The following is a 26,568-nucleotide window of genomic DNA, read 5'->3' as shown; positions in this document are numbered from 1 at the left end:
GGTTGTCCATGGGCAGAGAATAATAGGTTGCCCATCTGGACGGTCTTCAGGATCTGAAGCCTGAGAGCGAGGTGGGCATGGACCCCTAGGTCTCTTTGTACACAGTCCAGGGGCTCTTCATCAGTTGGGAATGACAAGGAGTAAGTCCTAGACACCAGGGGCGTACTGGAGCCAGGAGGAGTTATGTGTGGACAGGAACCACTCCAGCGCCTGTCCTTCTGCTAAGACTTTGTTCCCAGGAATGCCTTCAAGTGGACTGGACAGAAAAAATTCACACATACCTATGAGAGGCCTCTCCTGCATCTGGAGATCAAACTCTGGTCTCCACCGTTTCATCTTCTCAGCAAGCACCTAGCACGCATCAACAAATTCTGCCTTTCTTGATGAGTGCCACATCCACATAGGGCTCACAGCAGTCCATTTAGCCAAGGGCAGGACTGGTCAAGTCAAGTGAAACACCCATTCGTCTCTTATTGCTGTCTTCTTGTTCACTGCCTCCCGTGGCACACTGTATACGTGTCAGCTCCTGGAAGCCAGGGCCTGAAATCCTGTGCCCATGAAGGCCTGGGGATATGGATGACATTTTCACATGTGCAGGAGAGAGCCTCGAGCCCCAGTTATGGGGCTTTACAGCTCCTGCACCGTCCATAGTCTTCGGCCTGTGCTCCTCTGAATGTTTATACTCCAGCTACATTTCTTCTTTCATAACTCCTGTTCAGTCTTCACCTGTTATCTAAGTCTGGAAGTGACCATTGTAGCACTTGACTGCACTGCCAAAGGTCCATAGATATGGAGGCTCAGGCTTACCTTGGCTGTGGTCTGCCCCCGGCAATAACTCCAATGGTTGAAGTCCCAGATGATTACACTTTTCCCCTGGGGACTTTATTCCTGATCAACCCAGAGGTCCCTGTGAGTCCCAATGCTTAATGTCCCATCAGGGTTGTGGCCAACTTTATTCCCTGTCAACTCAGAGGTCTGGGTGAGGGTCAGCAGGCCAGATAGGGCAGGTTAATGTCAGGTAGGCAAGGCTAAGGCTTGTTTACCATCACCATGGAGACAGACCCTGGAAGCAGTGGGCTGAGCTTCTGATAAGGCCAGGTCAGAATATTGAGCCCATTGGAGAGATCTGGACAGCCTGGCCAATTCCCCAGGGACCTTTCTGTTGGCCTATGAGACTTAGCACCCCTTGTGGCAGTGGCCACAAGAATTCAGCACACCCAGAAAAAGCTTTGCAGAGGAGAGAGTCCCTGAGGTCGAGCGTTTCAAGGCACTTGGTGATCAGGCCAGGTACCTCCTTTCCACTTACTTGAGGACGTCAGTAGGCAAGGTATCCCCGCTCAGCATCTATTTTCTCTCTCTTTCTGTGTCAGTTTTGCCACATCTCTTAATTATATTCCTGGTAAACATCACAAGGAGAGCTGGAGAGGGAGCCTAGAGCTGGAAGGGGAAGGCCTCTGGCGGTACTGGTTGCCTATGGGCATAGTATAGTAGGTAGCCCATCTGAATTGTGTTGAGTGTCTGAAGCCTAATTGGGGAGCGACACCAGGGGTGGACCCTGGCCAGTTGGAGCTTGTGTGCAGACAGGAGCCCTTTCCGCCCTGCTCCTTCTGCTCCTTCTACTTTGTATCCAGAAACCCCTCCAAGTGGACCAAGCAGAAAAACTTCACACATACCCACAAGAGGCCTCTACTGGATCTGGAGGTCACAATCTGGTCTCCACCATTTCATCTTCTCGGTAGGCACCTGGCAGTCACCCATAAATTCTGCCTTTGCAGATGAACGCCACATCCACCTAGGACCTACAGTGAGCCACTCAGCCAAGGGCAGGACCAGCAAATTCAAGTGAACCATCCATTTGCATTATTTTTGCCATTTGCTTCTCTACTGCCTGGCATGGCTTACTGCAGTGTGTGAGCTCCTGGAAGCGAGGGCCGAAAATTCTGTGGCCCCAGAGGCCTGAGGAGTGCTGATGTGGGGATGTGGATGACCAGTGTCTCACATGCAGGAGGGAGCCTTGGACCACAGTCTGGCTGGCTGCGGGGCTCTAGGACTCCTGGCACCATCCCTGGGCTTTGGCCAGTGCTCCCCTGAATGTGTGCACTCCAGCTACATTTCTCCTCTGGTTCCACCTCCACCAGTTACCTAAATCTGCAGGTGACCATTGTAGCATTGACAGCAGTCCCACAGGTCTCTTGATATCGAGGTTAAGGCTGACCTTGGCTTGTCTTCTGCCCTAGGCAGTGGCCCCAGTGGTTAAAGTCCCAGTTGATTTCACATCCCGTCCTTTTCTATGCTCTGAAATACCTTTAGTAATAGTGGTGTTAACTCTTCCCTGAAAGTTTGGTAGAGTTCTCCAGTGAAGCTGTCAGGGCCAGGGCTTTTGTTGTCGTTGTTGGGAGTTTTTTTTTTTTTTTTACCTGTTCTATCTCTTCTTTTCTTATATGTTTATTTAGTTGTTCTATCTCTGTGTTAATTTAGGTAGGTAGTGTGTTTCTAGAAATTTGTCCATTTCCTCTAGGTTTTCAAATTTTTAGAGTACAATTTTTCATAGTATTCTGTTATGATTCTTTTCATATCAGGTGGGTCTGTTGTGATATTGCCCACCTCATTTCTTATTTGGGTTATTTGTTTCCTGTCCTGTTTTTCTTTTGTCAGTTTGGCCAATGGTTTATCAATTTTGTTGATGTATTCAAAGAACCAGCTTTTGGTCTTGTTAACTCTTTCAACTATTTTTCTATTCTCTATTTCATTTAATTCTGCTCTATTTTTATTGTATCCTTTCTTCTGGTGCCCAAGGGCTTCTTTTGGCGCTCTCTGTTTGAGCTGTAGGGCTGTTTTGATTTTGCCTCTTTCTTATTTTTTCTATCTGTGCATTTATTGCTATAAATTGACCTCTGAGCACTGCTTTACTCTGTCCCAAATTTCTGTTAGGATGTGTTTTCATTCTCATTTGTTTCTGTGAATTTCTTTATTCTGTCCTTAGTTTATTCTATAACCTAATAGTTTTTGATCAGTGTTGTTCAGTTTCCATGTATCTGTTTTTTTTTCCCCTTGCTTTTTCTTGATTTCTTTATTGATTTCCACTTTTATGGCTTTATGGTCAGAAAAGATGCTTTGTAATATTTTGATGCTTTGGATTCTGTTAAGGCTTGCTTTATGGCCTAATATGTGGTCTGTTCTGGAGAATGTTCCAAGTTGGTTGATTGTGGCGTTTAGATCTTCTGTTTCTTTATAGAGCTTCTCTCTGAATATTCTATCCTTCACCAAAAGTGGTGTGTTGAAGTCTCCTACTATTATTGTGTAGCTAGCTGTCTATTTCTCTTTTCAATGCTGTTAGAGTTTGTTTTATGTATTTTGGAGCCTTGTCGTTGGGTGCATAAATATTTATCATGGTTATGCCTTCCTGGCGTACTGGCCCTTTAATCATTATATAATGTCTTTCCTTATCCTTTGTGGTGAATTTTACGTTAAAGTCTATTTTGTCAGAGATTAATATTGCCACTCCTGGTCTGTTTTGATTGTTGTTTGCTTGATATATATTTTTTTCCTTCCTTTGAGTTTCAGTTTGTGTCTTTAAGCCTAAGGTGTGTCTCTTGTTGTCAGTGTTTAGACGGATGGTGTTTTTCATCCATTCTGCCTCTCTCTGTCTCTTCATTGGTGCATTTAGTCCACTTAAATTCAACATAATTATTGATAGGTATAAGCTTAGTTTTGTCATTTTGATGTATTTTGTGTGTGTGTGTGTTGTTGACAGTTTATTTCTTCCACTTAATTTTCTATGCTGAGTCATTTTTCTTTATGTATTTTCTTTTCATCCTTTTCATTGCTGTTGATTTTGTATTTGCTGAGTCTTTAGGTTTTCTTTTTTTTTTATTTTGATATGCAGGATTGATAGTTTCCTTTGTGAGTACCTTAATATTTACCTCTATTTTTCTAAGTTTAAACCAATCTTTTAAATCTTTATATCGCCTTGACCTCCTCTCTGTATGAATGATCTATGACTACATTATTGATTCCCTCTTTTTTGTTTTAATGTTGTTATCTTTTACATATTGACATCTCTATTTCCCTATTTTCTGTGTTTTAGCCGTGATTTATTTTTGACTTCCGTATCTGGATTGATATCTGGCTGTTCTGTCCTGTGTTCTAGTCTTGGGTTGTTATCTGATGTTACTGATTTTCTAACCAGAGGACTTTTCTAACCAGAGGACTCCCTTTAGTATTTCTTGTAATTTTGGTTTGGTTTTTACAAATTCCCTAAAGTTATGTTTATCTGGAAATGCCATCGTATTGAGAGACAGTTTTGCTGGATCTATGGCTCTTGGCTGGCAGTTTGTTTCCTTCAAGGCTTTATGCATGTCATCCCTTTGCCTTTTTGACTGCACGGTTTCTGCTGAGTAGTCAGGGCTTAGTCTTATTGACTCTCCTTTGTAGACGACTTTTCGTTTATCCCAGCTGCTCTTAAAATTCTCTCTTTATCTTTGGTTTTGTCAAGTTCGATTATAGTACATCTTTGTGACTTTCTTTTGGGATCTACCTTGTGTAGCATTCTATGAGCTCTTGGGTAGATACCTTCTCATCTTTCACTATATCAGGGAATTTTTCTGCCATCAAATCTTCAACAATTCTTTCTGTGTTTTCCGTTATTCTCCCTGCTCTGGTACTCCAATCACTCGTAGATTATTCCTCTTGACAGAGTACCACATAATTCTTAGGGTTTCTTCATTTTTTTTTTTTTTTAATTCTTTTATTTGATTTTTCCTCAAATAAGTTGGTGTCAAGTGCTTTATCTTCAATGTTACTAGTTTTACCTTCCATTGCCTCGGTTCTGCCCCTATGACTTTGTACTGAGTTGTCTAAATCTGAAATTTTAGTGTTAATCTTTTGGATTTCTGTTTGCTGTCTATGGATTCTTTTAGCCTGTTAATTTGTCATTATGCTTCTGTATAACCTTATTAAGTTCCTCTATTGCTTTGTTTGTGTGTTCCTTGGCCTATTCTGAGTTTTGCCTGATCTATTTCCTGATCTCTTGAAGAGCTTTGCATATTAATCTTTTAAATTCTACCTACGGTAATTCCAAGAAGTTCTCTTCCTCCAGAAGGTTTCTTTATTATTTGTTTTGGTGGCTTGCTGAAGCCAGCATGGTCTGCCTTTGGTGTTGACTATTGTCTCTGAGCCATCAATAAATTGATATATTTATTTTATGTCTGCTTAATGTGTCCTAGTTTCTTGTTTTGTTTTGTTTTGATGTGCCCAAATAGGCTGGTGTGTGAGCTAGTTTGATTACCGACACCTTTGAAGCTCTCATGTCCTGCCACTACATGGTTAGAGCTGTTACTGTGTATGTGAGCCCAGAGTCTGTTTACTTTTCTTGTATGGATTCAGCTCAGGTGTCCAGGTAGTCAGTCACAAAGTTTGTGGTGCAGTCTCTCACTCACAGTCCTAGACAGGCAGGGATGATTGGAGTAGGTGCAGGTATCTGGCTGCAGTCTGGGGTCATGCGTTGACCAAGGCATGGAGCTGATAGTTGCCCCTTAGTGTTTGGGAGGAAAGTATGTCCCCGTTCCTTAGAATCCATAGGTGGGTAAGTTTTGCAGCAGGACTATGGGCACCCAATGCTGTTTGCTGTAAGGACTGGGAGGCACCACTTATTCTTGGACACTGTCACATGTGGCTAGGCGGCATGGCTGGGGCCACCAGTCCTCAGGCCCCTGATGTGGGTAGGTGATGACCCTGCTCAATGGGCAGAACAGTGTCAAATGTCATGAATATTCCACTTCACCTTGTAGCTGATATAGTTGAAAATAGGCTTCAGGTACATACCCCATTGTACTGTGCCACTGAGGGCCTATGCTGTTGAAATTGGCCCACGCAGGTCTATACAGGGGTGAAAGGCATTCAAAGTCTGTGAACCCCTTATGCCTGTGTCTTAGCAAAGGAGCTGTGCCTGCATGATTTCCCAGCTTAGGGGAGCTGGCAGATTATTTTTTCTTTTTTGTTAATTTGTTCCTGCTCCAAAGCTGGGAGAATGGGTCAGAGTGTGTGACAGGTCCTACTTCTGGCCCAGGGGATAGAGCAATTGCTGAAGCCAGCCATGACTCAGTGCAGAGCAGGGAGGGGGCAGGTAAATGGGACAGAGGCTCTTCCCAAAGGGAGTGGTTTTTGATTCACATAGTAGGTTAGATGCATGTACTTATCTTTTGTCAATTGAGTGCCATTTTTCACTGGTTCTGGAGGCTTGAGTAGGCTCTCTGCCTCTCAGTCTCTCCCAATTTGGAGAATGAGTCCCAGGTGCCACTACTTGCCTCACCACACACACCAGCCAATCCAGCCTGCGGGGTGCAGGTTCCCGCTGGGTCAGGTCTGGCAAATCCTCACTGCTTCTGAATCGTGTCTCCCTCCCCCTGCCACTCGGTCCGATTCCTCCTCAACTTTGCCTTTGATGTTCAGGCCTCCTAGAATACCATATATAATCAATTCACCTGTTTTTTTGGGGTCCTTGTTGTAAAAGGGACCACAGGAAATGTCTGACTACTCCGCCATCTTAGCCTCATCTCTCCATTTGCATTTTTTTTCCATTCGCTTCTCCATAGCCTTCTGTGGCACATTGTGTATGCGTGAGCTCCTGGAAGCCAGGGTCAGGGATCCTGTGTCCTCGGAGGTCTGAGGATTGTTGATGTGGGGATATGGATTAGCAGTGTCCCATGTGCAGCAGCTGTAGGAGCAACTGAGTCGGGTGTTGCACTCCTTGTATTCCAGTCCACACCTGATGTTGTTCGGAGGTGTCTGGAAGGGCTGTGACAGTGAGGAGACAAGGGGGTCTGTTGAGCTGGGCTTCTTACTGCACAAAATCTCTATAGGCTAGCCACTCTAGCAGACTGCAGGATGGCCAATCCCAGATTCCCTCAGGGCCTGGGGAGTCCTGTTTCTTCCTCCCTCCTTTCTTCTTTGATTTACTGCTGGGGTCTGCAGGGGCAGCTGGTGGAGAAGCAGTCTCTGCAGCAGGCTGGGGAGAAGTTCTGGAAGGTTGCATGGTGCTGTAGTCAGAGATGGCCTGAGTGTTATCCCCAACTCACTGGTGCTCTGGAGGGCTGCTCTCTTCTCGGCAGTGACACAATAACCTTTCTGGGAGGCTGGAGACAGCACCATAGTGTCCCCTTACCTAAGCTGCAGCAGAGGAATCTTATGCTTCCGGGGCCTAGAACTATCAGATATGGGTAAGACATTCCTTGAGTTTTGTTTCTGCACTGAAGTTGCATCCGGAAACTTTTAACACGGGATCTTCCTCTGAGATGACACTGAAGCTGAAAAGTTAGACCAATGGCCCTCCACGCTCACTTTCTATGTGGAGCTAGACCAATGGCCCACCATGCTCATTTTCTTTGGGAAGCTAGACGAATAGCCCTCGTGCCCACTTTCTCTGTGGAGCTCTGGAGCAGACAAGATTGGGATGCAGCTGGACTGTTCCTCATCTGCAACAGTGGGAAACCTCCAGTGGAGCTGTATGAGCCCGTGGTGGTGTTTTGTTTGATGTGTGAGCTCAGAAAGGAGGTCTAGTATGTCTTGATGGAATTGTCTTCTGAGCTCTTGGAATGGAAGCTTATCTTCAGAGGCCCAGGCCGGGGCACAAAGGAAGAGAGGCCTCTGTTGACCCTGAGGGACCTAAATGAGACCATACTCTCCCAGTGCCATTAGGGACCCTTCTCTGACCATTCTTACTTTTCCCCAACTGCATGGTCTTCCTTCTGCTTCACCATCCCACTCCTGCTCTCTTTGATGACCTTCAACACAATCTTCTCTGAGCAAGAGCCACATAGAGTGTACCAAACAGTGTGTCAATTTGTCCACTCATTTGCTGGGTTGATCTTAGAGTGACAAGCAGATAGTATCTGCTTCCTCTGAATGTGATGCCCCCAGAAAGGAATACAGGGCCCACAGGATCACAAAAGAATGTCTCAGAGCTGCCATGACAAACTGCCAGAATGGACTCACTGGATACTGGCAGGGTGGCCTGTCAGTCGATACAGGAGCAGCGGCAGCTGGGTTACAATGACCAGCTGAGGGAATACAGAGGGAGTGGTGAGTCTGCTGGAGGCAGCCAGATGCCCCTAGCCATCTCTCGCTCCCCTATGCTGGCAGTGGAATGAGGGGCAAAGTTTGCCCAGGAAACTGTCCATATGATCAGTTTCATAAAGTCAGTCCTTGAATAAGAGCAATTGGAGAGCTAAGCATTGAGCGTTTTCCTTTAGCTGCCAACAAGGCCAAACGTGAAGCATGCACAGTTTGGCCTGTTGCTGGAACGCATCTTTTGAATCTGTCATCAAAGAATGAGTGTGCACATGGTGGCACGAGGGATGAATTTGTGCACAGAAAGTACAAGGTGCAGGCAGGTACACAGAACAGCACGAGGTACAGTGGGGCTTATGGGACATAGAAGGAAAGGACTGATGCATTTAGGAAGCAAGAGGAAAGGGCAGGATCAAAGGCTGCATTTCAGTCCCTATGGCACTTTTGGGCTCTTGATAAAGGTCACTGGCATTTGGCTTAAGGGAGAAGATCATACTGCCAGAAGCAGCGGCCCTCCATCCTGGCCCCAGTCCTGTCAGGTGACTGTGTAGGACAGGGTGAAGCACGGTGTCCCAGGAGCTGAGAGAGTGGGAATTGCTGGGGTGCCAGGCTCCAGGTTCTGCAGCTCCTGTATGTTGTGGCAGCTTTGAGGTCAGTGCCTATGTGTTTACCTGCCCTTTCCCCCAAGAATCAAGGAGGGGTTGCTTGCCAATAACAGAAGTGCTGGGGTGGGAGCATGGTGGTGGGCAGTGCAGGCTGGGAGAGACGTACTGATCACATGACCCCAGCAGTGCCACTCCCAGGTATTCAACCAAGCAGAATGGAAACCTACAAACAAACCTGTATGTGAATATTTTAGCTGTTATTCATAGCAACTAGATGTGGGACCATTGGGGCTATCCAATTTTTCTTGAGTGAGTGTAATTGTTAATTAATCTGGGAATAACAATATTTTACCAATTGTAATAAAATGTAGAAGCCTTACAGCCACATAGATCCTTTTACCCTCCAGTCTGTGTTACAGTTGTCATATGTATTACATCTAACCCAAAAAACCCAACCTATTGTCATCGAGTGGACTCCAACTCACAGCAAACCTACAGGACAGAGTAGAATTGCCCCTCAGGGTTTCCAAGGAGCGGCTGGTGATTCAAACTGCTGACCTTTGGATTAGCAGCCTTGCACTTAACCGCTGCACCCCCAGAGCTTCAGGTGCTACTTCTACATGAATAGAATCCCATTATCTGAGACTGGGATAATGTTTGCTTTCAAAAGTCATGCATATATTAAAGAATTTAAGAGGAGAAAAATAGGCCTTCTGCTTACCCAAGTACTTCTCATTTCTGTTGCTCTTCCTTTATTCCTGAAGTTCCAAGCTTCCCTCTTGTATCATTTCCTGAAGAAGCCCCTTCTCCACCTTTTTAGGGCGAGTCGCCTAGTGACGAATTCTCTTCGTCTCCTTCAGTATTTGCATGTGGTTGTTTTTTGTTTGTTTGTTTTGACCTGTGATGCTTAAAGATATTTTAGCTGCATGCAGAATTCTGGGCTGACAGTTCTTTTCTTTCACATTTAACTTTGTTAGTCCAACCTCTTTTGGCCTCTATGGTTTCTGAAGAGAAATTGCAGGTCTTCAAATTGATATTCCTTTATGTATAATGTTTCGCTTTTCTCTGACTGCTTTCAAGATTTATTGTCATCTTTGCTTTTCAGCAGATTGATTATGGTGTGTCAAGGTAAGTTTTTCTGAACTTCTCGATCCATGTTTCACAAAGTTGGCAAGTTTTTAACTTGCTCACCTGCAGGCTCGTTCCTGGTGCCTGGCTGAAGGCACTAACAGGCCCTCAAGGAGGCACTGTGTGGGCTCTGACCCTCTCTTGTTGGGTGATGATGATGATGATGATGATGACAGGGATGATGACAAACGTGCATGTAGGACTTCTGTAATGGGTAATGTTAAGTGTCAATTTGGCTAGGCTATGATTCTCAGTGGTTTGACATGTGCTCTCCCATAATATAATTATCTTCTATTTTGTGATCAGATTCGATCAGCCAGTCAGTCAAAGGGGGAGTTTCCTTGGGGTGTGGCCTGTCTCCGGTACGTAAATGGATGTTCTGGCAAAGCTTACTCGCTTTCTCAACACTGCACTCTCTTTTCTCTTGACCTCTGGTTCTTGGGACATAAGCCAGCAGAGGTTTCTGATTTTGGGTTCTCCAACCCTGCAAACTTGTGAGCCAACAGAGGCTTTCAACCTGTCCATTGATTCAGAGATTTGGGACTTTCCAGCCTCCACAACTGTGTGAGCCATTTCCTCGAAATAAATTTCTCTCTCTATATATGTATATATTTATATTCATACACTTCACTGGGCTTACTCCTCTAGAGAACCCAGACTAAGCTTGCTTTGTGCCAGACACTGTTCTAAACTCATCGCGTATACTATTTTTCCAAATTTAATCCTCACAATGACTCTGTGGAGTAGGTACGATTATCACTCTTGTTTTCCAGACAGAGGAAAGGAGGCATGCAGAGGTATAACAAATGGTCTTACATCGCCTAAGTTGCAGCAGCAGAGGCTTGATCCCAGGTGATACAGCTCCAGAGCCCATGCTCTGAGCTGGATCCTAAGCAGGCCTTGAGACCTCCACTAGAAACCGGGTTCCTGGTCTGCTGTCATCCTGCTTAAGCTCTTTGGAGTAGAGGTGGGGGAAGGAGGAGATGGTATTGGGCAGCCTGCACACCAGGCCTGGGGGCAGAAGTGGTACCTGTCCTTTCAGCAGTGACCCTCAAGCCCTGGCAGCCATATTTCTTTTCTTTTCTTTCTTTTTTAAAAATTTTGCTGTGCTTTAAGTGAAAGTTTACAAATCAAGTCAGTCTCTCACACAAAAACTTATATACACCTTGCTACATATTCCCAATTGCTCTCCCCCTAACGAGACAGCCCGCTCCCTCCCTCCACTCTCTCTTTTCGTGTCCTTTTCGCCAGCTTCTAGCCCTCTCTACACTCTTATCTCCCCTCCAGGCAGGAGATGCCAACATAGACTCAAGTGTCCACCTGATCCAAGAAGCTCATTCCTCACCAGCATCCCTCTTCAACCCATTGTCCAGTCCAATCCAATCCCTGTCTGAAGAGTTGGCTTTGGGAATGGTTCCTGTCCTGGGCCAACAGAAGGTCTGGGGGCCATGACCACTGGGATCCATCTGGTTTCAGTCAGACCTTTAAGTTTCTGGTCTTTTTATGAGAATTTGGGGTCTGCATCCCACTGCTTTCCTGCTCCTTCAGGGCTTCTCTGTTATGTTCCCTGTCAGGGCAGTCCTTGTTTGTAGCCAGGCACCATCTAGCTCTTCTGGTCTCAGGCTGATGTAGTCTCTGGTTTATGTGGCCCTTTCTGTCTCTTGGGGTCCTAATTACCTTGTGTCCTTGGTGTTCCTCACTCTCCTTTGATCCAGGTGGGTTGAGACCAATTGATGCATCTTAGATGATCGCTTGCTAGCATTTAAGACCCCAGACGCCTCTCTCCAAGGTGGGATGCAGAATTTTATTGAATAGATTTTGTTATGCCAATTGACTTAGATGTCCCCTGAAACCATGGTCCCCAAACCCCCACCCCTGCTATGCTGTGGCAGCCATATTTTCTGACCCACACTGACCTACACTGGGCCCACTGGAGCCTGTTTGCCAGGGACTAGGCCTTGGCCTTCATGAATACTGATCTGTCTGAGCTAGACCCTTGGAAGAAGTGATGAACAATAGATTGGAATTTCCATAAACATGCAAATGCTCTTCTCAGAAAAAGTGTTTTTTTTTATTCTCTCATTAATGATGTTGATGGTAATAAAAGCTTCTATTTCTTGGGCACTTACAGTCACCCTATCATTTTGCTACATACTTCCATGATGTCTCTCACTGAACCCTCACAACTCTGTGATATGAGATCCTACAGAACCTACAAGGCAGACAAGGAAGAGGAAGAAAACTGATTTATTCTGAATTCTTTAGAAGAAGAAGGAGGGAGGAGTGTTTGTGATTGGGGTGTGAAGACACGCAGAGGGGATGGGATAACATGGTGTTAGTCCCTGCCAAACCACCTGCATAGGATGGAGCCTCAGAGCAGAGAGGGGCAGAGCCAGAAACCCAAGGAGCTTGTATTAGTTTCCTGTGGCTGCTGTAACATATCAGTACAGAATTTGTAGCTTAAAACATCAGAAATTCATGTATTCACAATTCCAAAGTAACCTGCTGCCATACAGCTGATTCTATTCCGACTCATAGCGAACCTATAGGACAGAGTAGAACAGGTCCACAGGGTTTCCAAGGCTGTAATCTTTACGGAATTAGACTGCCACAATTTCCCCTTGCAGTGGTTGGTATGTTTGAATTGGCAACCACTGTCGATGTACTACTGCAACCTTTTTTGAATTATCTTCAGCAAAATTTTGCCTGTGATATCAATATTGTTTGATAGTTCACATTCCATTGAATCACCTTTCTTTGGAATGGCACATATATGGATCTCTTCCAGTTAGTTGGCCAGGTAGCTATCCTCAAACCTGTGAAGATTACATAAGTCAATATTTGTAAAACACTTAGCACAGTGCCTGGCACATGAAAAGGTGTTCAATGGTGAGCAGATATTGTTATTATTTTTATTATGTTATTGTTATTAAGCTCTCTAATAAAAGCACATAAAAAGTCAATCCAAAGAATGGAATAATGAAACAAGCTTGTTTCACTATTAGGAAAGGCTTCAGGGAGAAGGTGATGTTTGAACGGATCTTTAAATATAAGTTCTTCATACAAAAATCAGAAAATACAGATCAACATGAAGAAAAAATGAAATCGATCAAGGACCAGTGAGGGTTCATTCTGGATACAGAAACCACACAGTGTTTTAAACAGGGGCCATTTAATATAAAGAATTATTGAGGGAGGTTAGGAGAATATAAGATGTAAGGAGAACTCTAAAGGAGATTCCCAAGCGAGATACCTAAGGAAGGCAACACTTGGAAGAGGCCCCCACCCCAACGATGTATTTCAAATCTCACTGGAGAAAAAGGTTCTCTGGGTTTTCAGGGCCAGATGTGGTCCACAGTCCCTAGGTAAATGGGAAACCTCCTCCAGGTGCGCTGAGATGTAGCTGATAGGCAGGCAAGAAGGAGTTGAGTTGCTACTGTAAACAGGAAGTCTGGAGTGGGTGGTGTCCTTGTTGGTGTCCTTGTTGGCAGGGTTGTGTGAGGTGGTCACCTGCCAAGCCCTGAGAGGCCCTGAGGAACTGTGCATTTCCTGCATGTGACTGGGGCAGAGCACAGGCGGGAAGAGGACAGTCATGTCTGCAGGCCTGAGGTGAAGTGAGCTGCCCTAGGTCACATGGCCTGACAGCCACTAAGCCGGGAATGGGAGCCAATGCTCTGAGATTCAGGCCCAGGTCAGCCAGTTTGTTAACAAAGAGGTGAGGGACTTTGCACAGGGAAAGAAAGGGAAGGACTCTGGAATGTCTGTTTCCTCACGTGGCAAAAGAGATCAATAACAGAACCACCTTGTGCAACTGTGGGGTTGCTTGCTGTGGCCCAGCCCAGGGCCTGCCACCCTGTACTAGGAATGTGAGAGTGGAAGGTGGATAGAAGGCTGGAGGTTCAGGAGTCCCTGAAGGTGGTGGGAAAGTGTGAAGGGGCAGGGGTGGAGCTTCAGAAGCCAGAGGCAGGGTTTGAAAATTTGGAGCAGGCCTTGGAGTTTCAAGTTTTTATGTGCTGTGGGCAGAGCTTTGAGAAACCAAGACTAGGATTGTGGGTTTCAGGTTGGGCTTCTTGAATTTGGGGTAGGGTTTTGTGGCACCAACAGGTAAGTTCTGAGGAAGTGAACTAGGAGCCATATTAGGGAGCCAGGAGTTTGGTGTAAGTCCTGGATGGAAATGAGAAGGTCTCAGAGGAGCCGATGTTTGTGTTTTGAGGGGATATGGACTAATCTTTGTGGAGGTGGGGGTCAAGGCCCTGCAGCACCTATAGCATCAGTACTGGAGCCTGAGAACCCTCTCAGATTCTGAAGAGAAATGGGCGTGACTTGGAGGCACTTGTGTGGACTTGTGACCAGTCAAATGAACGGTGGGCTGTGCATGCACGTGACACCACTTTCCTCACCTGCATTCCCCTGTGGGACCAGAGACAGCACAGGCAGATGCGGGCAGTGGAGTAAGAAGGGGCACACCCCTCCTGGAAATCGGCAGAGCCATCCCCAGTCCAATGACCCTGGTTGGTGGTGGCACACCGTGGGGGTGGGTCCTGTAAGTTTGGTGGCTATGGTGGCATCCTGGATCTTTCACCTCTGGCAGTCAGGGTGGTCTGAGGGAGCAGAGGTTGGAGACTTTACCAGTGTTTGAAATGGGAACTTTGGGCAGTAGCATCTCAGGCACCTGGGCCCTGGTACGCAGCTGGCAGCCAGGAGTGTTTGTAAAGGTGACAGTCATGTTTCTGTGGAGCCAACATACACTTTTCCTTGAGTTTCTCATCCTTTAATCCACTGACTGACTGGAAAGTGTTCGCACCCTACAGCCCCAGGGGCACAGAATGTGGCGGTGTCCGTGGTGGATCCCAATCTTGGGGCCTCAGGGATGTGAAGTGTTTGCAATTCTTGCGATCTGAGACTTTGACAAGAACTAAGTAGCTTAAAATAAAGCAACTGTTCAGTGGTCTTATACTTTAGAAGTTCATTCGTCCAATATTCACATTTGAAAACTGTAGCCTTGGTTTATCTTGTGCTGGTGACTGATGGTATGAAACCAAAAAATAATTTTATAATTGGATTTCTGTGTGTGTGTGTGTGTGTCTGTGTGTGTGATAATTTGGAGAGATTACTACAAACCACAGACGTGGTTATTTAAGAGTATTAGCAATGAAAGCCCCTGCTCTTTGTGCGAATCTATTACTCACAATACTCCTGCCTGCTGTCCTGCTTTCATTCCAGGCTTGGAGTCAGGTGAGATGGGGGTCCTAAAGCACAGAGTTGTGCATGTACATGTGGTGGACAACAGTGGAGTGTGGAGTCTGAAGTGACCCAGGAGGAAGCCCAGGGATATGAGCTCTGTGTCACCTCCTCTCCTTAGATCCCCTGGTTTACTAGGGAAGTGGCTGTGGTGAATGTTCAATTTGAACATGAAAACCCATTCTGGTTTTTCCTCCACAGTAGCCCCTGATGTTGCCCTTTCCTCTGTTCCACTGCTGCTGCCTCCAACACTCCAGGCCTTTCTTAGGCATGGGCTACTGTCACAGCCTTTCAGCTCAGCACCTGCCTGTCAGCTTCTTCCTGTCTAAACCATACAGTGCGCCACTACCAGAACTATTATCACCTGAAACACCACTTTCATCACATTAATTTCTATTTAAATACTTGTTACTGTTTTGAAAGACCTGGCTCTTGACTCAATGGCTGCTTTAGCCCAGGCAGATTTTAAGTGTTCCTGACCATGTAGAGCCAAGAAAACCCTCTACGATATGGGGTTGTTATGAGTCAAAATCGACTTGATGGCACCTAATGACAGCAACAACACTCAGTTCCAGGTAGTTTGATGTTGAGTTGCTGTGAATATTATGTCTCTGTTAGAAAGAGATTGGAAAGCTCTTGAGACAAGGATGATTGCTTGTGTCTTTTGAATTCCCCACTAATGTAGGTGGTCTTTTGGAAATATTCTGGTGAGCAGACTAACCTTGGCTGGCTTAGGAAAAAGATCCAAAAAAATATAATTTGTTTTTTGGCTTTCTTCAACTTCATTTCTACCGGAAACTGAACTTCAGCCTTTTTTATTCATAAAAGGATGCATTAAATTAAGTTATGTTCAAGCACCTACTGAGCCTTGAAAGGAGCCTTCGTGGTGCAGTGGTTAAGTGTTAAGTGGTTAATGTCGGCAATTCGAACTCACCAGCTGCTCTGCGGAAGAAAGCTGTGCAGTGTCATGGATTGATTTGTGTCCCCCCAAAATATCTGTCAACTTGGCTAGACCATGATTCCCTGTATTGTGTGATTGTCCACCATTTTGTCATCGGATGTGATTTTTCTGTGTGTTGTAAATCCTGTCTTTATGATGTAATGAGGTGGGGTTAGTGGCAGCTATGTCGATGACACTCAATCTACAAGATTTGGTTACGACTTCAACCAATCTCTTTGGAGATAAAAGGAAAGGGAAGCAAGCAGAGAGTTGGGGACCTCATGCCACCAAGAAGGCAGCATCGGTGGCAGACAGAGTGTGTCCTTTGGACCTGAGGCTCCTGCACTGAGATGCTCCTAGTCCAGGGGAAGATTGATGAAAGAGACTTTCCTCCACAGCCAACAGAGAGAGAAAAAGCCTTCCTGAGAAAGTGGATTTCTCTTTGTTGAAGCCATCCACTTGTGGTATTTCTGTTATTGCAGCACTAGATAACTAAAACAGAGTCTGGTACCAGAAGTGGGGTGCTGTTCTAATAGATATCTAAAATGCAGAATCAGTTTTGAAACTGTGAATGGATACAGGACTCATAACAAAATGAGGAAGCTCTTACACTGGAGATGGCACAGGTGGTGAGAAGCAGCAGCAGAGAAATGGCAGCAGCAGAGAAACGGTAGCTTCAGAACCAGGAGACCAGTGGAAGACAGCTCTGGAGCCAACCCACACATTGAGAGAGCTTAGTGCCTTTGTACAGGATGCTTCCTGGTAGAGTGTGGTGCCTCTAGGCACTTATCAGTGGAGCTATGCTTGCCTGCCCACTGAGCCAGAAAGCTGAGTACCTTCTAATGGAAGTTTACTGGCAGAGCAGGGTGCCTCCAGACACTTATCAGTGGATCTACAGAACTTTAGGACACTTTTCCCAGCAAGGCAGACAAGGACAGTGAGACCTGAGGGGCTGAGAGGCCAAGGAACCAGGAAACAGAAGCTGAAGAGACAAGAAACACAGGGCGCAGAGTGCGTCCTTTGGACCCAAGTTTCCTGCACTGAGAAGCTCGTAGTCCAGGGGAAGATTGATGAGAGGGATCTTCCTCCAAGGCGGGTGGAGAAAGAGGGTCTTCCCTTGGAACTGACCACCTGAGTTTGGACTTCTGGCCTACCAGACTGTGAGAAAGTGGATTTCTCTTTGTTGAAGCTGCCCATTTATAGTATTTCTGTTATAGCAACACTAGATAACTAAGACATGCAGTGTGTTTAGGTAAAGATTTACAGCCTTGCAAACCCTATGGGAGCGTTCTACTTTGTCCTGTAGGATCACTAGGAATCAGAATAGACTCAACGGTAATGGATTTGGTTTGAATCCTAAAAGGTTGATTTTTGTTCATTTTTTTCCATGATCTTTCTCCTGAAATTAAAACTGATGAGCTCTTTCTGGATCCTGAATCAGGAATGTTTTTATTTCTTATAATTCTTTCCCTGATGTTGTATGAAGTGTTTCTCTAGTATGTGCTTTATAGCAAATCTGGATTTGCAACTTGGCTGCTATTTAGTAGAGCAGACAGATGCCAAGCCATTCTTTTTTTCCCCCTTGTGGCTTTTCTTTTGTGAAAGTGACACTTTTAATTTGGTGAAATTCTAACATAATTTCTGCTCTTTTCCTGCAGACATGGTGAGGCTACTGGCACAAAAGAGCAAGTTTTGGCAAGCAGTGAAAGATGACAAGTGTTATGACATCCAACTTTCTCATGTGACCTAGGATAGCTCATTTTGGGCTCTCAAGCCCAAATTTGTTGTCATAATCATAGAAGTGAGTGGGGAGGAGCATTCTTTGTGCTCCCTTTGCACAAGGAGAGTAACTTGACCTTCCCTTCTATTAGACAGTCTCTAGCAATCTCCGTATTTTTCCATATTAGATTGACATTCCCTGAGAATACCATGATTGCTGGACCATTAGATTCTGATGTAATCAGGGTTGAGCTCCACAAATCTTGCTAAGTATATCAGTTTTTCTCTAACAGAGAACCACTCAACAGAACGGTGAACTCTGTGTGGGAGCGCCCTCTATGGATGAAAAAGATAGCTTTAATGATGCTGTTTGTTTAGCAACCATCTATTTTCAGAAAAGTGTTTCTTTAAGAGTACAGTTTTGAAACAATCACGTTTCATTTGGGTAGAAATTTGTAAACTTAGTTTCTGTTTCAGTGAAGTCATGTGGACTGAAAGTTATTGGCTTTTTAAAAAGGTACATGGTGCATGAGCTCAAGAAAATGTCCCCAAACCGTACAAATTTAAACTTTGGACAATAATCAGTTTAGTGTGGTGTTTAAATAGGTCATAAGCAATAGAAATAAAGTACTTCACTGAAATCAGATCCATGTGTACTTTAATTTCACGGGGCTTTGAAGTCCTCCTTTCTTTTTACTCCCCAAAACTACAAAGTGGGAGAAAAGATAGTCTTTTTTTCATTTGCTGACGGTTCTTAAATAATGCAAATCATGATCTGCACTCTATCGCCACCATTTTGTAGTTTACTCCTCCACCAAGAGCAAGGAGCATTTAGAAACCTGGCTTTTTAGTGGTGGGTTTCATGGTGGTAGCTGAGAAGACAACCACAGCTTGTCAGTCAAGATGGGACACTAGAGCACCATGATCTTCTTTGGGTTTAAATGTTTTTTTTCTGCTTTTTATAAAAAAATTTAAGGTTTTTTTTTTTTCTTCCAAGATGTGGAGCTAGGCAGTTATGAAACCCAAAATAGACTTTGAAGTGGCTCATCTTCCTCTGAGTTCAAACAGTTCACTTCAACTCTCCCATTCACAAAAGGCTCTGTGAGTCCCTCTTTGCTGTAACAAACCTTGGAAATCTTTGAGTGCATTTCTGCCATTACAGAGGCTCATATGCAGTTCCTAAACTAGCTGGATCTTATGATTTGGTTTTCACTAAGATTAAGTGGCCAACACTTAAAAAATGTATTTTGATTCCTTTGTTCTTTGACTAGCCTTAAAGGAATGAGGATAGAATGACTTCCTTTAAAAACCGTCATGTTTGGATGAAGGCTTGCTTTTCTGGAAGCACCTTGAAGGTCTTTCCAGGTTGTGGTTCTGCTCATTCAATAAGAGTTTGTTTTGAAGGAGGTGACACTGGCATAAATTAAGCCCAGGGACAGCCACTGGAAATAAGGTTAATATATGGGATCATTGGCTTTTGTAATTGCCAGTTTCACATACGCAGCACGGAGAAGATGCCTTTATCTGCCACGTCTGCTGGCTGCTGAGGAGTCGCCACTTCCCACCTGGCTTCTGCAAGGAGAGATGCTGTCGCCTGCTGAAGCTGCTTGTCCTCCAGGTCTCCGTGTTCACCTTCCAGATGGGACTGTAGGGGTTCATTGAGAGTGCCCAAATTCCTCCCTGGTCTGTCTCACCATCACCTGATGTCTCTTGTTCGCTGAAAGGAAGGCAGGCGTGTGAGGGTCTGTGGATGGTCATAGCTGTCGTTTACTCCAAGCCTCCCTATTCTGGTTTGGCCATGTAATTTACCACCCTACAGAGACACTTTTAAAAGTAAAAGGAGGTGCTGTCAATAATTATGTGAGAAACAGCTATGAAAAGGGCTGTCTAAGGCAAAGTGGGCCATTTGGTTGACCGAGGCTTATAGGACCATTGGGTCATCCTCTGTCTTGCAACTCACCCCATCACAGTAACAACTGGCAGCAGTTCTCCAAATGAGCGCTCCTCCTATTGGGAAATATTCAAAGTCCTCGCTTGCCTCATGGGGATCATATTAGTATCTACTGCATAAGTACATCATTCAGTTCCTGTGAGGTTAATTTCACATATGCCAGACACTGGTAACAGCGTGCAAAGACATATATTGAAGTATATCCATTGTAACAGGCAAAGTCCAAAAGTATCCTAGAAACTCTTCAGTAGGACACTGATTATTTCATGCTTGGATTATGATATAGCTGTTAAAAAGATTAGATTGAGAATGACTTCATGTCGGGGGGCGGGGAGTGGCATCCATGGGGGTGACCTCAAAGTCAGAAGCAGGATGAGAGGTCAAGCCTGCAGATATGGTGGTTGAGGGACTGGAACCGACCGCAGAAGCAGCACTTAGCAGGCTGGCGGAGAGAGGGGCACTAAGGTCCCCGATTGCAGAGGGCTCTGTGAGAAGGAGAAGGGGAATCCACACTCCTGGGTGTAGGTGACACCATTCTGCAGGTGCTGGGAGCAGCAAGGAGGGCAGAACTGGCCTCTGCTGCAATTGTGACTGAGGTCCAGGGATGCAGAGGGCCTCCTTCCTCCCCTCAGAGGGCCCACCAAATTGGCTTGAACATGAAGGGGGAAGGAACTGAGTAGGGGCTACAGGGGAAGGTGAATCAGGAATTGGGCTCTTCATCTCCCAGTCCCCATCTGGTCTGAGGAAGGGAGAGGGGGAGGACAGGAGACCTATCTGATAGGTCAGCCAGTCAGCCATGTCAATGCCTGACAGAGAAAGGAAGGAGGGGTGGGCAGCAAGGTGAAAGGTGCTGAGGGCAGTGAGCAAAAAGAGGTGCTTGAAGGGACATTGACAGTGAGAAGAGGAGGGTTGGTGAGCGGGGCTTCTCCAATACAAAGGAGCTGCTGAGGTGCCTGCTCCAGCAGATTCCAGGACAGCCACTGAGCCTAGGGAGTCCTGCTTCTTCTTATGTAGCTTCAGCTGAGCCTAGGGGATCCTGCTTCTTATGCCTCTTCAGCTGTGGATTAATGCTGGGGCTGGAAGGGCAGTTGGTGGAGGAGCCATCCCTGCAGCAGGCAGCTGGAAGGATCAAACACTTGTGGGTCGTCATGCCCTTTCCTGTGACCCATTGTGGAGATCTGACCAGATCCTGCTGGGGTGGGGGCATGGTGGCCATAGGGCAAGCCTGGAGACACACTTACCATAGGACCCAGCAATCTTATTCCTAGGTGTTGACCCAAGAGACATGAATACTTTTGTTCACACAAAAACCTGCATGTGAATATATGTGCTATTGTTATATTTTCAACTGCTTTATTCATTTCCTCGAGGACTATTGAAATTACTCAATTTTTCTTGAGTGGGTTTAGAAGTGTCTTTAATGATTGCTCTGGGGATAACATATATACATATACATATACATATACATATACATATACATATACATATACATATACATATACATATACATATACATATACATATACATATACATATACATATACATATACATATACATATACATATACATATACATATACATATACATATACATATACATATACATATACATATACATATACATATACATATACATATACATATACATATACATATACATATACATATACATATACATATACATATACATATACATATACATATACATATACATATACATATACATATACATATACATATACATATACATATACATATACATATACATATACATATACATACTGATCATTTGGAAACCCTGGTGGTGTAGTGGTTAAGTGCTACAGCTGCTAACCAAAAGGTCAGCAGTTCGAATCTGCCAGGCGCTCCTTGGAAACTCTATGGGCAGTTCTACTCTGTCCTATAGGGTTGCTATGAGTCAGAATCAACTCAACGGCAGTGGGAGTGGGTTTACTGATCATTTCAGTCTAATTAGAGTTAATATTTTACGAATTCTAGTAAAATGTAGTAGCCTTACAGCCATATAAATTTCTTATATCCCCCAACCTTTGTATTTCAGTTATGATATACTTAGGTCTTTGGTCCATTTTGAGTTAGTTTTTGTGCATGGTGTGAGGTATGGGTCTTGTTTCATTTTTTTGCAGATGGATATCCAGTTATGCCAGCACCATTTGTTAAAAAGGCTGTCTTTTCCTCCATATAACTGATTTGGGGACTTTGTCAAATATCAGCTGCTCATATGTCATATGTGGATGGATTTATGTCTGGATTCTCAATTCTGTTCCATTGGTCTATGTATCTGCTGTTGTACCAGTACCAGGCTGTTTTGACTACTGCGGTGGTATAATAGGTTCTAAAATCAGGTAGAGTGAGGCCTCCCACTTTGTTCTTTTTCTGTAATGCTTCACTTATCCAGGACCTCTTTCCCTTCCATATGAAGTTGGTGATTTGTTTTTTCATCTCATTAAAAAATGTTATTGAAAAAAAAAATGTTATTGGAATTTGGTTTGGAATTGCATTAAATCTATAGATCGCTTTTGATAGAATAGACATTTTTACAATGTTAAGACTTCCTACCTATGAGCAAGGTATGTTTTTCCACTTATGTAGGTCTCTTTTGGTTTCTTGCAGAAGTGTTTTGTAGTTTTCTTTGTATAAGTCTTTTACATCTCTGGAAAGATTTATTCCTAAGTATTTTATCTTCTTGGGGCCTACTGTAAATAGTATTGATTTGGTGATTTCCTCTTCAATATTCTTTTGGTTGGTGTACAGGAATCCAACCGATTTTTGTATGTTTATCTTGTATTCTGATCCTTTGCTGAACTCTTCTATTAGTTTCAGTAGTTTTCTTGAGGATTCCTTAGTGTTTTCTGTGTATAAGATCATGTCATCTGCAAATAGAGGTACTTTTACTTCTTCCTTGCCAATCTGGATGCCCTGTATTTCTTTTTCTAGCCTAATTGCTCTGGCTAGGACCTCCAGCACAATGTTGAATAAGAGCGGTGATAAAGGGCATCCTTGTCTGGTTCCCGACCTCAAGGGGAACGCTTTCAGGCTCTCTCCACTTAGCAGGATGTTGGCTATTGGCTTTGTATAAAAAAATGCCCTTTATTATGTTGAGGAATTTTCTTTCTATTCCTATTTTGCTGAGAGTTTTTATCATGAATGGGTGTTGAACTTTGTCAAATGTCTTTTCTGCATCAATTGATAAAATCATGTGACTCTTTTGTTTTATTTATATGATGGATTACATTAATTGTTTTTTTAATGTTGAACCATCCCTGCATATCTGGTATGAATCCCACCTGGTCATGGTGAATTATTTTTTGGATATATTGTTTAATTCTATTGGCTAGAATTTTGTCGAGGATTTTTGCATCTACGGTCATGAGGGATATAGGTCTGTAATTTTCTTTTCTTGTGGTGTCTTTACCTGGTTTTGGTATCAGGAATATGCTGGCTTCATAGAATGAGTTTGGGAGTATTCCATCCATCCTTTTCTGTGCTCTGAAATACTTTTGTAGTAGTGGTGTTAACTCTTCTCTGAAAGTTTGGTAGAACTCCTCAGTGAAGCCATCCGGGCCAGGGCTTTTTTTTTGTTGGGAATTTTAAAATGACCTTGTCAATCTCTTCCTTTGTTATGGGTCTATTTAGTTGTTCTACCTCTGTTTGTGTTAGTTTAGGTAGGTAGTGTGTTTCTAGGAATTCATCCCTTCTCAGTTTTCAGATTTGATAGATAGAATTTTTCATAGTAATCCGATATGATTCTTTTAATTTCAGTTGGGTCTGTTGTAATATCGCCCATCTCATTTCTTATTTGGGTTATTTGCTTCCTCTCCTGTTTTTCTTTTGTCAGTTTGGCCAATGGTTTATCAATTTTGTTGATTTTTTCAAAGAACCAGCTTTTGATCTTATTAATTCTTTCAATTGTTTTTCTGTTTTCTATTTCATTTTGTTCAGCTCTAATTTTTATTATTTGCTTTCCTCTGGTGCCTGAGGGTTTCTTTTGTTGCTCTCTTTCTATTTGTTCAAGTTGTAAGGATAATTCTTTGATTTTTGCCCTTTCTTCTTTTTATATGTGTGCATTTATTGATGTAAATTGACCTCTGAGCACTGCTTTTGCTGTGTCCCAAAGGTTCTGATAGGAAGAGTTTTCATTCTCATTGGATTCTATGAATTTCTTTATTCCATCCTTAATGTCTTCTATAATCCAGTCTTTTTTGAGCAGGGTATTGTTCAGTTTCCAAGTGTTTGATTTCTTTTCCTTGCTTTTTCTGTTATTGATTCCCACTTTTATGGCTTTATGGTCAGAGAAGATGCTTTGTAATAGTTCAATGTTTTGGATTCTGCTAAGTCTTGCTTTATAACCTAATATGTGATCTGTTCTAGAGAATGTTCCATGTGCACTAAGAGAGAAAGTATACTTGGCTGTTGTTGGGTGGAGTGTTCTTTATATGTCTATGAGGTCAAGTTGGTTGATTGTGGCATTTAGATCTTCTGCGTCTTTATTGAGCTTCCCTCTGGATGTCCTGTCCTTCACTGAAAATGGTGTGTTGAAGTCTCCTACTATTATTGTGGAGCTGTATATCTCACTTTTCAATGCTGATAGAGTTTGTTTTATGTATCTTGCAGCCCTGTCATTGGGTGCATAAACAGTTAATATGGTTATATCCTCCTGTTATATTGTCCCTTGAATCATTATACGGTGTCCTTCCTTATCCTTTCTGATGGATTTAACTTTAAAGTGTATTTTGTCAGAAATTAATATTGCCACTCCTGCTTTTTTTTTGATTGTTGTTTGCTTGACGTATTTTTTTTCCATCCTTTGAGTTTTAGTTTGTTTGTGTCTCTAAGTGTAAGGTGTGTCTCTTGCAGGCAGCAGATAGACAGATCGTGTTTTTTAATCCATTCAGCCACTCTCTGTCTCTTTATTGGTGCATTTAGTCCATTCACATTCACTGTAATTGTGGATAGGTATGAATTTAGTGCTATTATTTTGATGGCTTTTTTTGTGTGTTACTGACAGTTTCTTTTTCCCACTAAATTTTTTGTGCTGAGTAGATTATCTTTACATATTGTCTTTTCCTCTTATTCATTGTTGTTGATTTTGTTTCTGCTGAGTCTCTATTTTTTTCTCGTATTTTATTTTGATGTGTAGGATAGTTTGTCTCCTTTGTGGTTACCTTATTATTTACCCTATTTTTCTAAATTTAAACCTAACTTTTATTTCTTTGTATCACCTTGTCTTCTCCGTATGAAAGATCTATGACTACATTTCTTAGTCCCTTTTTATTGTTTTAATGTTTTCCTCTTTCATGTAGTAACATTGATGTTTCCCTGTTTGAGCATTTTTTTATCTTGATTTATTTTTATGATTTCCCTGTCTGGGGTCACATCTGATTACTCTGAGCGGTCTTAGGTTGATACCTGATATTATTGATTTTCTAACCAAAGAACTCCCTTAGTATTTCTTGTAGTTTGGGTTTGGTTTTTATGAATTCCCTAAGCTTCTGTTTATCTGGAAATGTCCTAATTTCACCTTCATATTTGAGAGACAGTTTTGCTGGATATATGATTCTTGTCTGACAATTTTTTTCCTTCAATTTTTTATATGTCATCCCGTTTCCTTCTTGCCTGCATGGTTTCTACCGAGTAGTCAGAGCTTACTCTTATGGACTCACCTTTGTAGGTGACTTTTCACCTAACTGCTCTTAAAATTCTCTTTTTATCTTTGGTTTTGGCAAGTTTGATTATAACATGTCTTGGTGACTTTCTTTTAAAATTTACCTTATTTGGAGTTCAATGAGCATCTTGGATAGATATTTTCTCATCTTTCACAATATCAAGAAGTTTTCTGCCAACAATTCTCTCTGTATTTTCTGTTATCCCTCCCTGTTCTGGAACTCCAATCACTCGTAGGCTATTTCTCTTGATAGAGTCCCACATGATTACCAAGATTTCTTCGTTTTTTAAAATTCTTCTATCTGATTTTCCTTCAAACATATTGGTGCCAAGTGCTTTATCTTCAGGTTCACAAATTCTGCCTTCCACGTGCTCAATTCTACTCCTCTGACTTTCTATTGCATTGTCTAAGCCTGTAATTTTATTGTTAATCCCCCGAATTTCTGATTGCTGTCTGTCTATGGATTTTTCCAGCTTATTATATTCTTCATTATGTTTCTGAATAATCTTTTTAATTTCTTCAACTGCTTTATCTCTGTGATCCTTGGCTTGTTCTGTGTATTGTCTGATTTCCTTCCTGATGTCTTGAAGGGTTCTGTATATTAATCTTTTGTCTTCTGCCTCCGGTAATTCCAGGAAGGCACTTTATCTGGAAGATCCCTTGATTATGTTTTGAGAGCTGCTCAAAAAAAAAAAAAAAATTTTTTTTTTTATTTTTGAGGTGATCATGGTCTGTTTCTTTATGTGACTCGATATTGACTGTTGTATCCAAGGCATCTATAAGTTATCAGTTTATTTTATGTTTGCTTACTGTATCCTAGCTTCTTCCTTTGTTTTGTTTTGATATGCCCAGATGGGTTGCTTGAATGAGCTAGCTTGATTATTTTCACCTTTGGAGCTCTGACGTCCTGTCCCCAGATAGCTACAGCTGTTATCAGGTATATTGGTCTAGGAGTCCATTCACTTTTTTTGTATGAATTCAGCTCAGGTGTCCAGGTAACTGATCATCAAATGTGCGATACAGGTTCTGTCCTACAGTCTTAAAGGGACGGGGTGATTGGTGTATGTCACAGTATCTGATTGCAGCAGGAGTCACACTCTGAACAAGACAGGGGGCTGAGAATCATCCCCCAAGTGTCCTTGAGGAAAGAATGTCCCTGTTCCCTACAGTGTACAGGAGGGTGGGTTCTGCAGACAGACGATGGACACCCTATGTTTTTGGCTGTAAGGACTGG

This window comes from Elephas maximus, chromosome 15 (assembly GCF_024166365.1).
Source record: "Elephas maximus indicus isolate mEleMax1 chromosome 15, mEleMax1 primary haplotype, whole genome shotgun sequence".
In the NCBI taxonomy this organism is placed as follows: domain Eukaryota; kingdom Metazoa; phylum Chordata; class Mammalia; order Proboscidea; family Elephantidae; genus Elephas; species Elephas maximus.
This window is presented reverse-complemented; position numbering follows the sequence as displayed.